Genomic DNA, 8,690 nt, shown 5'->3' on the forward strand with positions numbered 1-8,690 from the left:
GGGGGGGGTGAGGGGGGGGGAAACAGAGCAAAAGAAAAACACACAGGGAGGGACACAGGGAGGGATGAAACGTTAGCGGCGGAGTGAAGGACGAAGAGATCCAGCACAGGAGACAGAGAAAGCAGCAAGAATCAAACAGTGCAGAGACAGACATCAACAGAATGGAAGGCAAGTGGGGGGAGGGGAGAGAGAGGGGGGAGGGGAGAGCGAGAGGGAGGGAGGGGAGAGCGAGGGGGGAGGGGAGAGCGAGGGGGGAGGGGAGAGCGGGGGGGAAGGGGAGAGCGAGGGGGGAGGGAAGCGAGGGGGAGCGAAGAGCGGGGGGAAGGGGTGAGCGGGAGGGGGAGGGGAGAGCGGGGGGAAGGGGAGAGCGAGGGGGGAGGGAAGAGCGAGGGGGAAGGGGAGAGCGAGGGGGGAGGGGGTGAGTGGGGGGGGGAAGGGGAGAGCGGGGGGGGAGGGGGAGAGCGGGGGGGGAGGGGAGAGCGGGGGGAAGGGGAGAGCGAGGGGGAGGGAAGAGCGAGGGGGGAGGGAAGAGCGAGGGGGGAGGGAAGAGCGAGGGGGGGAAGGGAGAGCGGGGGGAAGGGAGAGCGGGGGGGGAAGGGAGAGCGAGGGGGGAGGGGAGAGCGAGGGAGGAGGGGAGAGCGGGGGGGGGGGAGGGGAGAGCGAGGGGGGAGGGGAGAGCGAGGGGAGAGCAAGGGGGGAGGGGAGAGCGGGGGGGGAAGGGGAGAGCGGGGGGGAAGGGGAGAGCGAGGGGGGAGGGGAGAGCGAGGGGGAGGGGAGAGCGAGGGGGGAGGGGAGAGCAGGGGGGAGGGGAGAGCGAGGGGGGAGGGGAGAGCGAGGGGGAGGGAGAGCGAGGGCAGGAAGGGAGAGCGAGGGCGGGAAAGGAGAGCGAGGGGGGGGGGGAGAGCGAGGGGGGGAGGGGAGGGGGAGGGGAGAGTGAGGGGGAGGGGAGAGAGAGGGGGGGAGGGGAGAGCGAGGGGGAAGGAGGGGAGAGCGAGGGGGAAGGAGGGGAGAGGGAGGGAGGGAAGGGGAGAGTGAGGGGGAGGGGAGAGAGGGGGGGAGGGGAGAGCGAGGGGGGAAGGAGGGGAGAGCGAGGGGGAAGGAGGGAGAGCGAGGGGGGAAGGGGAGAGCGAGGGGGGAAGGGGAGAGCGAGGGGGGAAGGGGAGAGCGAGGGGGGAAGGGAAGAGCGAGGGGGGAAGGGGAGAGCGAGGGGGGGAGGGAACAGAGAGGGGGGAAGGGGAGAGCGAGGGGGGAAGAGGAGAGCGAGGGGGGAGGGGAGAGCGAGGGGAGGGGAGAGCCAGTGGGGAAGGGGAGAGCGAGGGGGGAAGGGGAGAGCAAGGGGGAAGGGGAGAGCGAGGGGGGGAAGGGGAGAGCGAGGGGGAAGGGGAGAGCGAGGGGGGAAGGAGAGAGCGAGGGGGGAAGGGGAGAGCGAGGGGGGAAGGGGAGAGCGAGGGGGGAAGGGGGGAGCGAGGGGGGAAGGTGAGAGTGAGGGGGAGGGGAGAGCGAGGGGGGAGGGGAGAGCGAGGGGGGGAAGGGGGGAGTGAGGGGGGAGGGGAGAGAGAGGGGGGGAGGGGAGAGCGAGGGGGAAGGAGGGGAGAGCGAGGGGGAAGGAGGGGAGAGGGAGGGGGGAAGGGGAGAGTGAGGGGGGAGGGGAGAGAGAGGGGGGGAGGGGAGAGCGAGGGGGGAAGGAGGGGAGAGCGAGGGGGGAAGGGGAGAGCGAGGGGGGAAGGGGAGAGCGGAGGGGGGGAAGGGGAGAGCGAGGGGGGGAAGGGGAGAGCGAGGGGGGAAGGGGAGAGCGAGGGGGGAAGGGGAGAGCGAGGGGGGAAGGGAGAGCGAGGGGGGGAGGGAACAGAGAGGGGGGAAGAGGAGAGCGAGGGGGGAAGAGGAGAGCGAGGGGGGAAGAGGAGAGCGAGGGGGGAGGGGAGAGCGAGGGGGGAGGGGAGAGCGAGGGGGGAGGGAGAGCCAGTGGGGAAGGGGAGAGCGAGGGGGGAAGGGGAGAGCAAGGGGGAAGGGGAGAGCGAGGGGGGGAAGGGGAGAGCGAGGGGGGGAAGGGGAGAGCGAGGGGGGAAGGGGAGAGCGAGGGGGGAAGGGGAGAGCGAGGGGGAAGGGAGAGCGAGGGGGGAAGGGGAGAGCGAGGGGGGAAGGAGAGAGCGAGGGGGAAGGAGAGAGCGAGGGGGGAAGGGGAGAGCGAGGGGGAAGGGGAGAGCGAGGGGGGAAGCGGGAGAGCGAGGGGGGAGGGGAGAGCGAGGGGGGAGGGGGAGAGCGAGGGGGGGAAGGGGGGAGTGAGGGGGGAAGGGGAGAGCGAGGGGAGGGGGATATCGAGGGGAGGGGCCAATGAGAAGGGGAAGTGAGGGGGAGGGGTAGTGAGGAGAAAGGGGAGGGGGGAGAGGGAGTGCAATGGAGTGTTGCCAGGGGTAGAATAAGAGTGTGTGAGGGGAAGTGGTGGTGAGGGAGGGGAAGTGAGGGGGATAGAGGGGCAGTATAGTGAGGGGGGTGAGCGAGGGGGAGGGTGATGGAGAATGAGGGGGGAACGAGGGCGAGGGGGAATGAGGGCGAAGGGGGAATGAGGGCGAGGGGGAGTGAGGGCGAGGGGGAGTGAGGGCAAGGGGGGAGTGAGGGCGAGGGGGGAGTGAGGGTGAGGGGCAGTGAGGGCGAGGGGAGTGAGGGCGAGGGGGAGTGAGGCGAGGGGCAGTGAGGGCGAGGGGGAGTGAGGGCGAGGGGGAGTGAGGGCGAGTGAGGGCGAGGGGGGGAGTGAGGGCGAGGGGGGAACGAGGGCGAGGGGGATGAGGATGAGGGGGAGTGAGGGCGAGGGGGGAGTGAGGGTGAGGGGGAGTGAGGGTGCGGGGGGAGTGAGGGCGAGGGGAGTGAGGGCGAGGGGGGAGTGAAGGCGAGGGGGATGAGGATGAGGGGGAGTGAGGGCGAGGGGGGAGTGAGGGTGAGGGGGAGTGAGGGCGAGGGGGAGTGAGGGCGAGGGGGAGTGAGGGCGAGGGGGAGTGAGGGCGAGGGGGAGTGAGGGCGAGGGGGAGTGAGGGCGAGGGGGGAGTGAAGGCGAGGGGGATGAGGATGAGGGGGAGTGAGGGCGAGGGGGGCGTGAGGGTGAGGGGGAGTGAGGGTGCAGGGGGGAGTGAGGGCGAGGGAGTGAGGGCGAGGGGGAGTGAAGGCGAGGGGGAGTGAGGGCGAGGGGGAGTGAGGGCGAGGGTGGGAGTGAGGGCGAGGGGGGAGTGAGGGCGAGGGGGAGTGAGGGCGAGGGGGAGTGAGGGCGAGGGGGAGTGAGGGCGAGGGGGGAGTGAAGGCGAGGGGGATGAGGGTGAGGGGGAGTGAGGGCGAGGGGGAGTGGGGGCGGAGGGGGGAGTGAGGGCGAGGGGGGAGTGAGGGCGAGGGGGAGTGAGGGCGAGGGGGGAGTGAGGGCGAGGGGGGGAGTGAGGGCGAGGGGGGGAGTGAGGGCGAGGGGGAGTGAGGGCGAGGGGGAGTGAGGGCGAGGGGGGGAGTGAGGGCGAGGGGGAGTGAGGGCGAGGGGGAGTGAGGGCGAGGGGGGGAGTGAGGGCGAGGGGGGGAGTGAGGGCGAGGGGAGTGAGGGCGAGGGGGGAGTGAAGGCGAGGGGGATGAGGGTGAGGGGGAGTGAGGGCGAGGGGAGTGGGGGCGAGGGGGAGTGAGGGCGAGGGGGGAGTGAGGGCGAGGGGGAGTGAGGGCGAGGGGGAGTGAGGGCGAGGGGGAGTGAGGGGGAGTGAGGGGGAGTGAGGGGGAGTGAGGGCGAGGGGGAGTGAGGGCGAGGGGGAGTGAGGGCGAGGGGGAGTGAGGGCGAGGGGGGAGTGAGGGCGAGGGGGAGTGAGGGCGAGGGGGGAGTGAGGGCGAGTGGGAGTGAGGCGAGGGGGAGTGAGGGCGAGGGGGAGTGAGGGCGAGGGGGAGTGAGGGGGAGTGAGGGTGAGGGGGGAGTGAGGGCGAGGGGGGGAGTGAGGGCGAGGGGGAGTGAGGGCGAGGGGGAGTGAGGGCGAGGGGGAGTGAAGGCGAGGGGGATGAGGGTGAGGGGGAGTGAGGGCGAGGGGGGAGTGAGGGCGAGGGGAGTGAGGGCGAGGGGGGAGTGAGGGCGAGGGGGAGTGAGGGCGAGGGGGAGTGAGGGCGAGGGGGAGTGAGGGGGAGTGAGGGCGAGGGGGAGTGAGGGCGAGGGGGAGTGAGGGCGAGGGGGAGTGAGGGGGAGTGAAGGCGAGGGGGAGTGAGGGCGAGGGGGAGTGAGGGCGAGGGGGGAGTGAGGGCGAGGGGGAGTGAGGGGGAGTGAGGGCGAGGGGGAGTGAGGGCGAGGGGGAGTGAGGGGGAGTGAGGGCGAGGGGGAGTGAGGGCGAGGGGGAGTGAGGGGGAGTGAGGGCGAGGGGGAGTGAGGGCGAGGGGAGTGAGGGGGAGTGAGGGCGAGGGGGAGTGAAGGCGAGGGGGATGAGGTGAGGGGGGAGTGAAGGCGAGGGGGATGAGGTGAGGGGGAGTGAAGGCGAGGGGGAGTGGGGGTGAGGGGGAGTGAAGGCGAGGGGGATGAGGGTGAGGGGGGAGTGAAGGCGAGGGGGGAGTGGGGGTGAGGGGGGAGTGAGGGCGACGGGGAGTGAGGGCGACGGGGAGTGAGGGCGACGGGAGTGAGGGCGAGGGGGAGTGAGGGCGAGGGGGAGGAGGGCGACGGGGGAGTGAGGGCGACGGGGAGTGAGGGCGACGGGGAGTGAGGGCGACGGGGAGTGAGGGCGAGGGGGTGAGTGAGGGCGAGGGGGAGTGAGGGCGACGGGGAGTGAGGGCGACGGGGAGTGAGGGCGAGGGGGGGTGAGGGCGAGGGGGGAGTGAGGGCGAGGGGGGGAGTGAGGGCGAGGGGGGAGTGAGGGCGAGGGGAGTGAGGGCGAGGGGGAGTGAGGGCGAGGGGGGGAGTGAGGGCGAGGGGGGAGTGAGGGCGAGGGGGAGTGAGGGCGAGGGGGAGTGAGGGCGAGGGGGGGAGTGAGGGCGAGGGGGAGTGAGGGCGAGTGGGAGTGAGGGCGAGGGGGAGTGAGGGCGAGGGGGAGTGAGGGGGAGTGAGGGCGAGGGGGGAGTGAGGGCGAGGGGGAGTGAGGGGGAGTGAGGGTGAGGGGGGAGTGAGGGCGAGGGGGGGAGTGAGGGCGAGGGGGAGTGAGGCGAGGGGGAGTGAGGGCGAGGGGGGAGTGAAGGCGAGGGGGATGAGGGTGAGGGGAGTGAAGGCGAGGGGGAGTGAGGGCGAGGGGGAGTGAGGGGGAGTGAGGGTGAGGGGGGAGTGAGGACGAGGGGGGGTGAGGGCGAGGGGGGAGTGAGGGCGAGGGGGAGTGAGGGCGAGGGGGGAGTGAGGGCGAGGGGGAGTGAGGGCGAGGGGGAGTGAGGGCGAGGGGGAGTGAGGGGGAGTGAGGGCGAGGGGGAGTGAGGGCGAGGGGGAGTGAGGGCGAGGGGGAGTGAGGGGGAGTGAGGGCGAGGGGGAGTGAGGGGGAGTGAAGGCGAGGGGAGTGAGGGCGAGGGGGAGTGAGGGCGAGGGGGGAGTGAGGGCGAGGGGGAGTGAGGGGGAGTGAGGGCGAGGGGGAGTGTGGGCGAGGGGGAGTGAGGGGGAGTGAGGGCGAGGGGGAGTGAGGGCGAGGGGGAGTGAGGGGGAGTGAGGGCGAGGGGGAGTGAGGGCGAGGGGGAGTGAGGGGGAGTGAGGGCGAGGGGGGAGTGAAGGCGAGGGGGATGAGGGTGAGGGGGGAGTGAAGGCGAGGGGGATGAGGGTGAGGGGGGAGTGAAGGCGAGGGGGGAGTGGGGGTGAGGGGGGAGTGAAGGCGAGGGGGATGAGGGTGAGGGGGGAGTGAAGGCGAGGGGGGAGTGGGGGTGAGGGGGGAGTGAGGGCGACGGGGAGTGAGGCGACGGGGAGTGAGGGCGACGGGGAGTGAGGGCGAGGGGGAGTGAGGGCGAGGGGGAGTGAGGGCGACGGGGAGTGAGGGCGACGGGGAGTGAGGGCGACGGGGAGTGAGGGCGACGGGGAGTGAGGGCGAGGGGTGAGTGAGGGCGAGGGGGGAGTGAGGGCGACGGGGAGTGAGGGCGACGGGGAGTGAGGGCGAGGGGGGGTGAGGGCGAGGGGGGAGTGAGGGCGACGGGGAGTGAGGGCGAGGGGGGTGAGGGCGAGGGGGGAGTGAGGGCGACGGGGAGTGAGGGCGACGGGGAGTGAGGGCGAGGAGGAGTGGGGGCGAGGGGGAGTGAGGGCATGAGGGGTGAGGGCGAGGGGGGAGTGAGGGCGAGGGGGAGTGAGGGCGACAGGGAGTGAGGGCGAGGGGGAGTGAGGGCGAGGGGGGAGTGAGGGCGAGGGGGAGTGAGGGCGAGGGGGAGTGAGGGCGAGGGGGAGTGAGGGCGAGGGGGAGTGAGGGCGAGGGGGAGTGAGGGCGAGGGGGAGTGAGGGCGAGGGGGGGTGAGGGCAAGGGGGAGTGAGGGCGAGGGGGGAGTGAGGGCGAGGGGAGTGAGGGCGAGGGGGAGTGAGGGCGAGGGGGGGTGAGGGCGAGGGGGGGAGTGAGGGCGAGGGGGAGTGAGAGCGAGGGGGGAGTGAGGGCGGGGGGAGTGAGGGCGCGGGGGAGTGAGGGCGAGGGGGGGGGGTGAGGGCGAGGGGGAGTGAGGGCGAGGGGGGGGTGAGGGCGAGGGGGAGTGAGGGCGAGGGGGGAGTGAGGGCGAGGGGGGGGTGAGGGCGAGGGGGGAGTGAGGGCGAGGGGGGAGTGAGGGCGAGGGGGGGAGTGAGGGCGAGGGGGGTGAGGGCGAGGGGGGGAGTGAGGGCGAGGGGGGAGTGAGGGCGAGGGTGGGAGTGAGGGCGAGGGGGGAGTGAGGGCGAGGGGGGAGTGAGGGCGAGGGGGAGTGAGGGCGAGGGGGGGAGTGAGGGCGAGTGAGGGCGAGGGGGGGAGTGAGGGCAGAGGGGGTGAGGGCGAGGGGGGGAGTGAGGGCGAGGGGGAGTGAGGGCGAGGGGGGTAGTGAGGGCGAGGGGGGGAGTGAGGGCGAGGGGGGAGTGAGGGCGAGGGGGGGAGTGAGGGCGAGGGGGGGGAGTGAGGGCGAGGGGGGGAGTGAGGGCGAGGGGGAGTGAGGGCGAGGGGGGTAGTGAGGGCGAGGGGAAGTGAGGGCGAGGGGGAGTGAGGGCGAGGGGGGGAGTGAGGGCGAGGGGGAGTGAGGGCGAGGGGGGAGTGAGGGCGAGGGGGAGTGAGGGCGGAGGGGGTAGTGAGGGCGAGGGGAAGTGAGGGCGAGGGGAAGTGAGGGCGAGGGGAGTGAGGGCGAGGGGGAGTGAGGGCGAGGGGGAGTGAGGGCGAGGGGGGAGTGAGGGGGAGGGGGGAGTGAGGGCGAGGGGGGAGTGAGGGCGAGGGGGGAGTGAGGGCGAGGGGGGAGGGAGGGCGAGGGGGGAGTGAGGGCGAGGGGGGAGTGAGGGCGAGGGGGGAGTGAGGGCGAGGGGGGAGTGAGGGCGAGGGGGAGTGAGGGTGAGGGGGAGTGAGGGTGAGGGGGGAGGTGAGGGTGAGGGGGGAGTGAGGGTGAGGGGGAGTGAGGGCGAGGGGGAGTGAGGGCGAGGGGGGGGAGTGAGGGCGAGGGGGGAGTGAGGGCGAGGGGGGAGTGAGGGCGGGGGGGAGTGAGGGTGAGGGGAGTGAGGGCGAGGGGGAGTGAGGGCGAGGGGGAGTGAGGGCGAGGGGGAGTGAGGGCGGGGGGGGTGAGGGTGAGGGGGGAGTGAGGGCGAGGGGGAGTGAAGGGGAGTGAGGGCGAGGGGGGAGTGAGGGCGAGGGGGGAGTGAGGGCGAGGGGGGGGTGAGGGCGAGGGGGGGAGTGAGGGCGAGGGGGGAGTGAGGGCGGGGGGGGGTGAGGGGGAGTGAGGGCGAGGGGGGAGTGAGGGCGAGGGGGGAGTGAGGGCGAGGGGGAGTGAGGGGGAGTGAGGGCGAGGGGGGAGTGAGGGCGAGGGGGGAGTGAGGGCGAGGGGGGAGTGAGGGCGAGGGGGGGGAGTGAGGGCGAGGGGGAGTGAGGGCGAGGGGGAGTGAGGGTGAGGGGGAGTGAGGGCGAGGGGGGGAGTGATGGCGAGGGGGGAGTGAGGGCGAGGGGAGTGAGGGCGGGGGGGGGAGTGAGGGCGAGGGGGGAGTGAGGGGCGAGGGGGGAGTGAGGGCGAGGGGGGAGTGAGGGCGAGGGGGGGAGTGAGGGCGAGGGGGGAGTGAGGGCGGGGGGGGGTGAGGGAAATGGAACAGAGAGTGTGATGCAGAGAGGGATAAAGAGCGGAAGGAGGGAGGGATTATCCACAAAACAGGAAGAGCAAGGGAGGAAGAGAAAAAGAATAAACAGGGAAGAAATTAAAATCCGAGTAGAATGAAATTCCACATTGCAGGTTTAAAAGAACGCAGAGCACCAATTGAAAACCACTCAGAGACATGCAGCAAGCAGTTACTGAGGCAAAACAGTGTCAGCACAAAACAAGGACAGCACAGATCAAAGCATTAACCATGGCTTCCCTCCATCAGCAAGCCCATTCCCCTCTATCAGCACGAACTGTACACCCATTCCCCCTGGGGGACAAACCCCTCACACCACCAATACAACTCCCTCCACCCATACACTGTAAGAAGTCTCTCAACACCAGGTTAAAGTCCCAACAGGTTGATTTGGAATCACCAGCTTTCGGAGCGGCTGCCCCTTCACCCCACCCACCTGATGAAGGAGCGGAGCTCCGACAGCTGGTGATTCCAAATAACC

This window comes from Mustelus asterias, unplaced genomic scaffold (assembly GCF_964213995.1).
Source record: "Mustelus asterias unplaced genomic scaffold, sMusAst1.hap1.1 HAP1_SCAFFOLD_3410, whole genome shotgun sequence".
Taxonomy (NCBI): domain Eukaryota; kingdom Metazoa; phylum Chordata; class Chondrichthyes; order Carcharhiniformes; family Triakidae; genus Mustelus; species Mustelus asterias.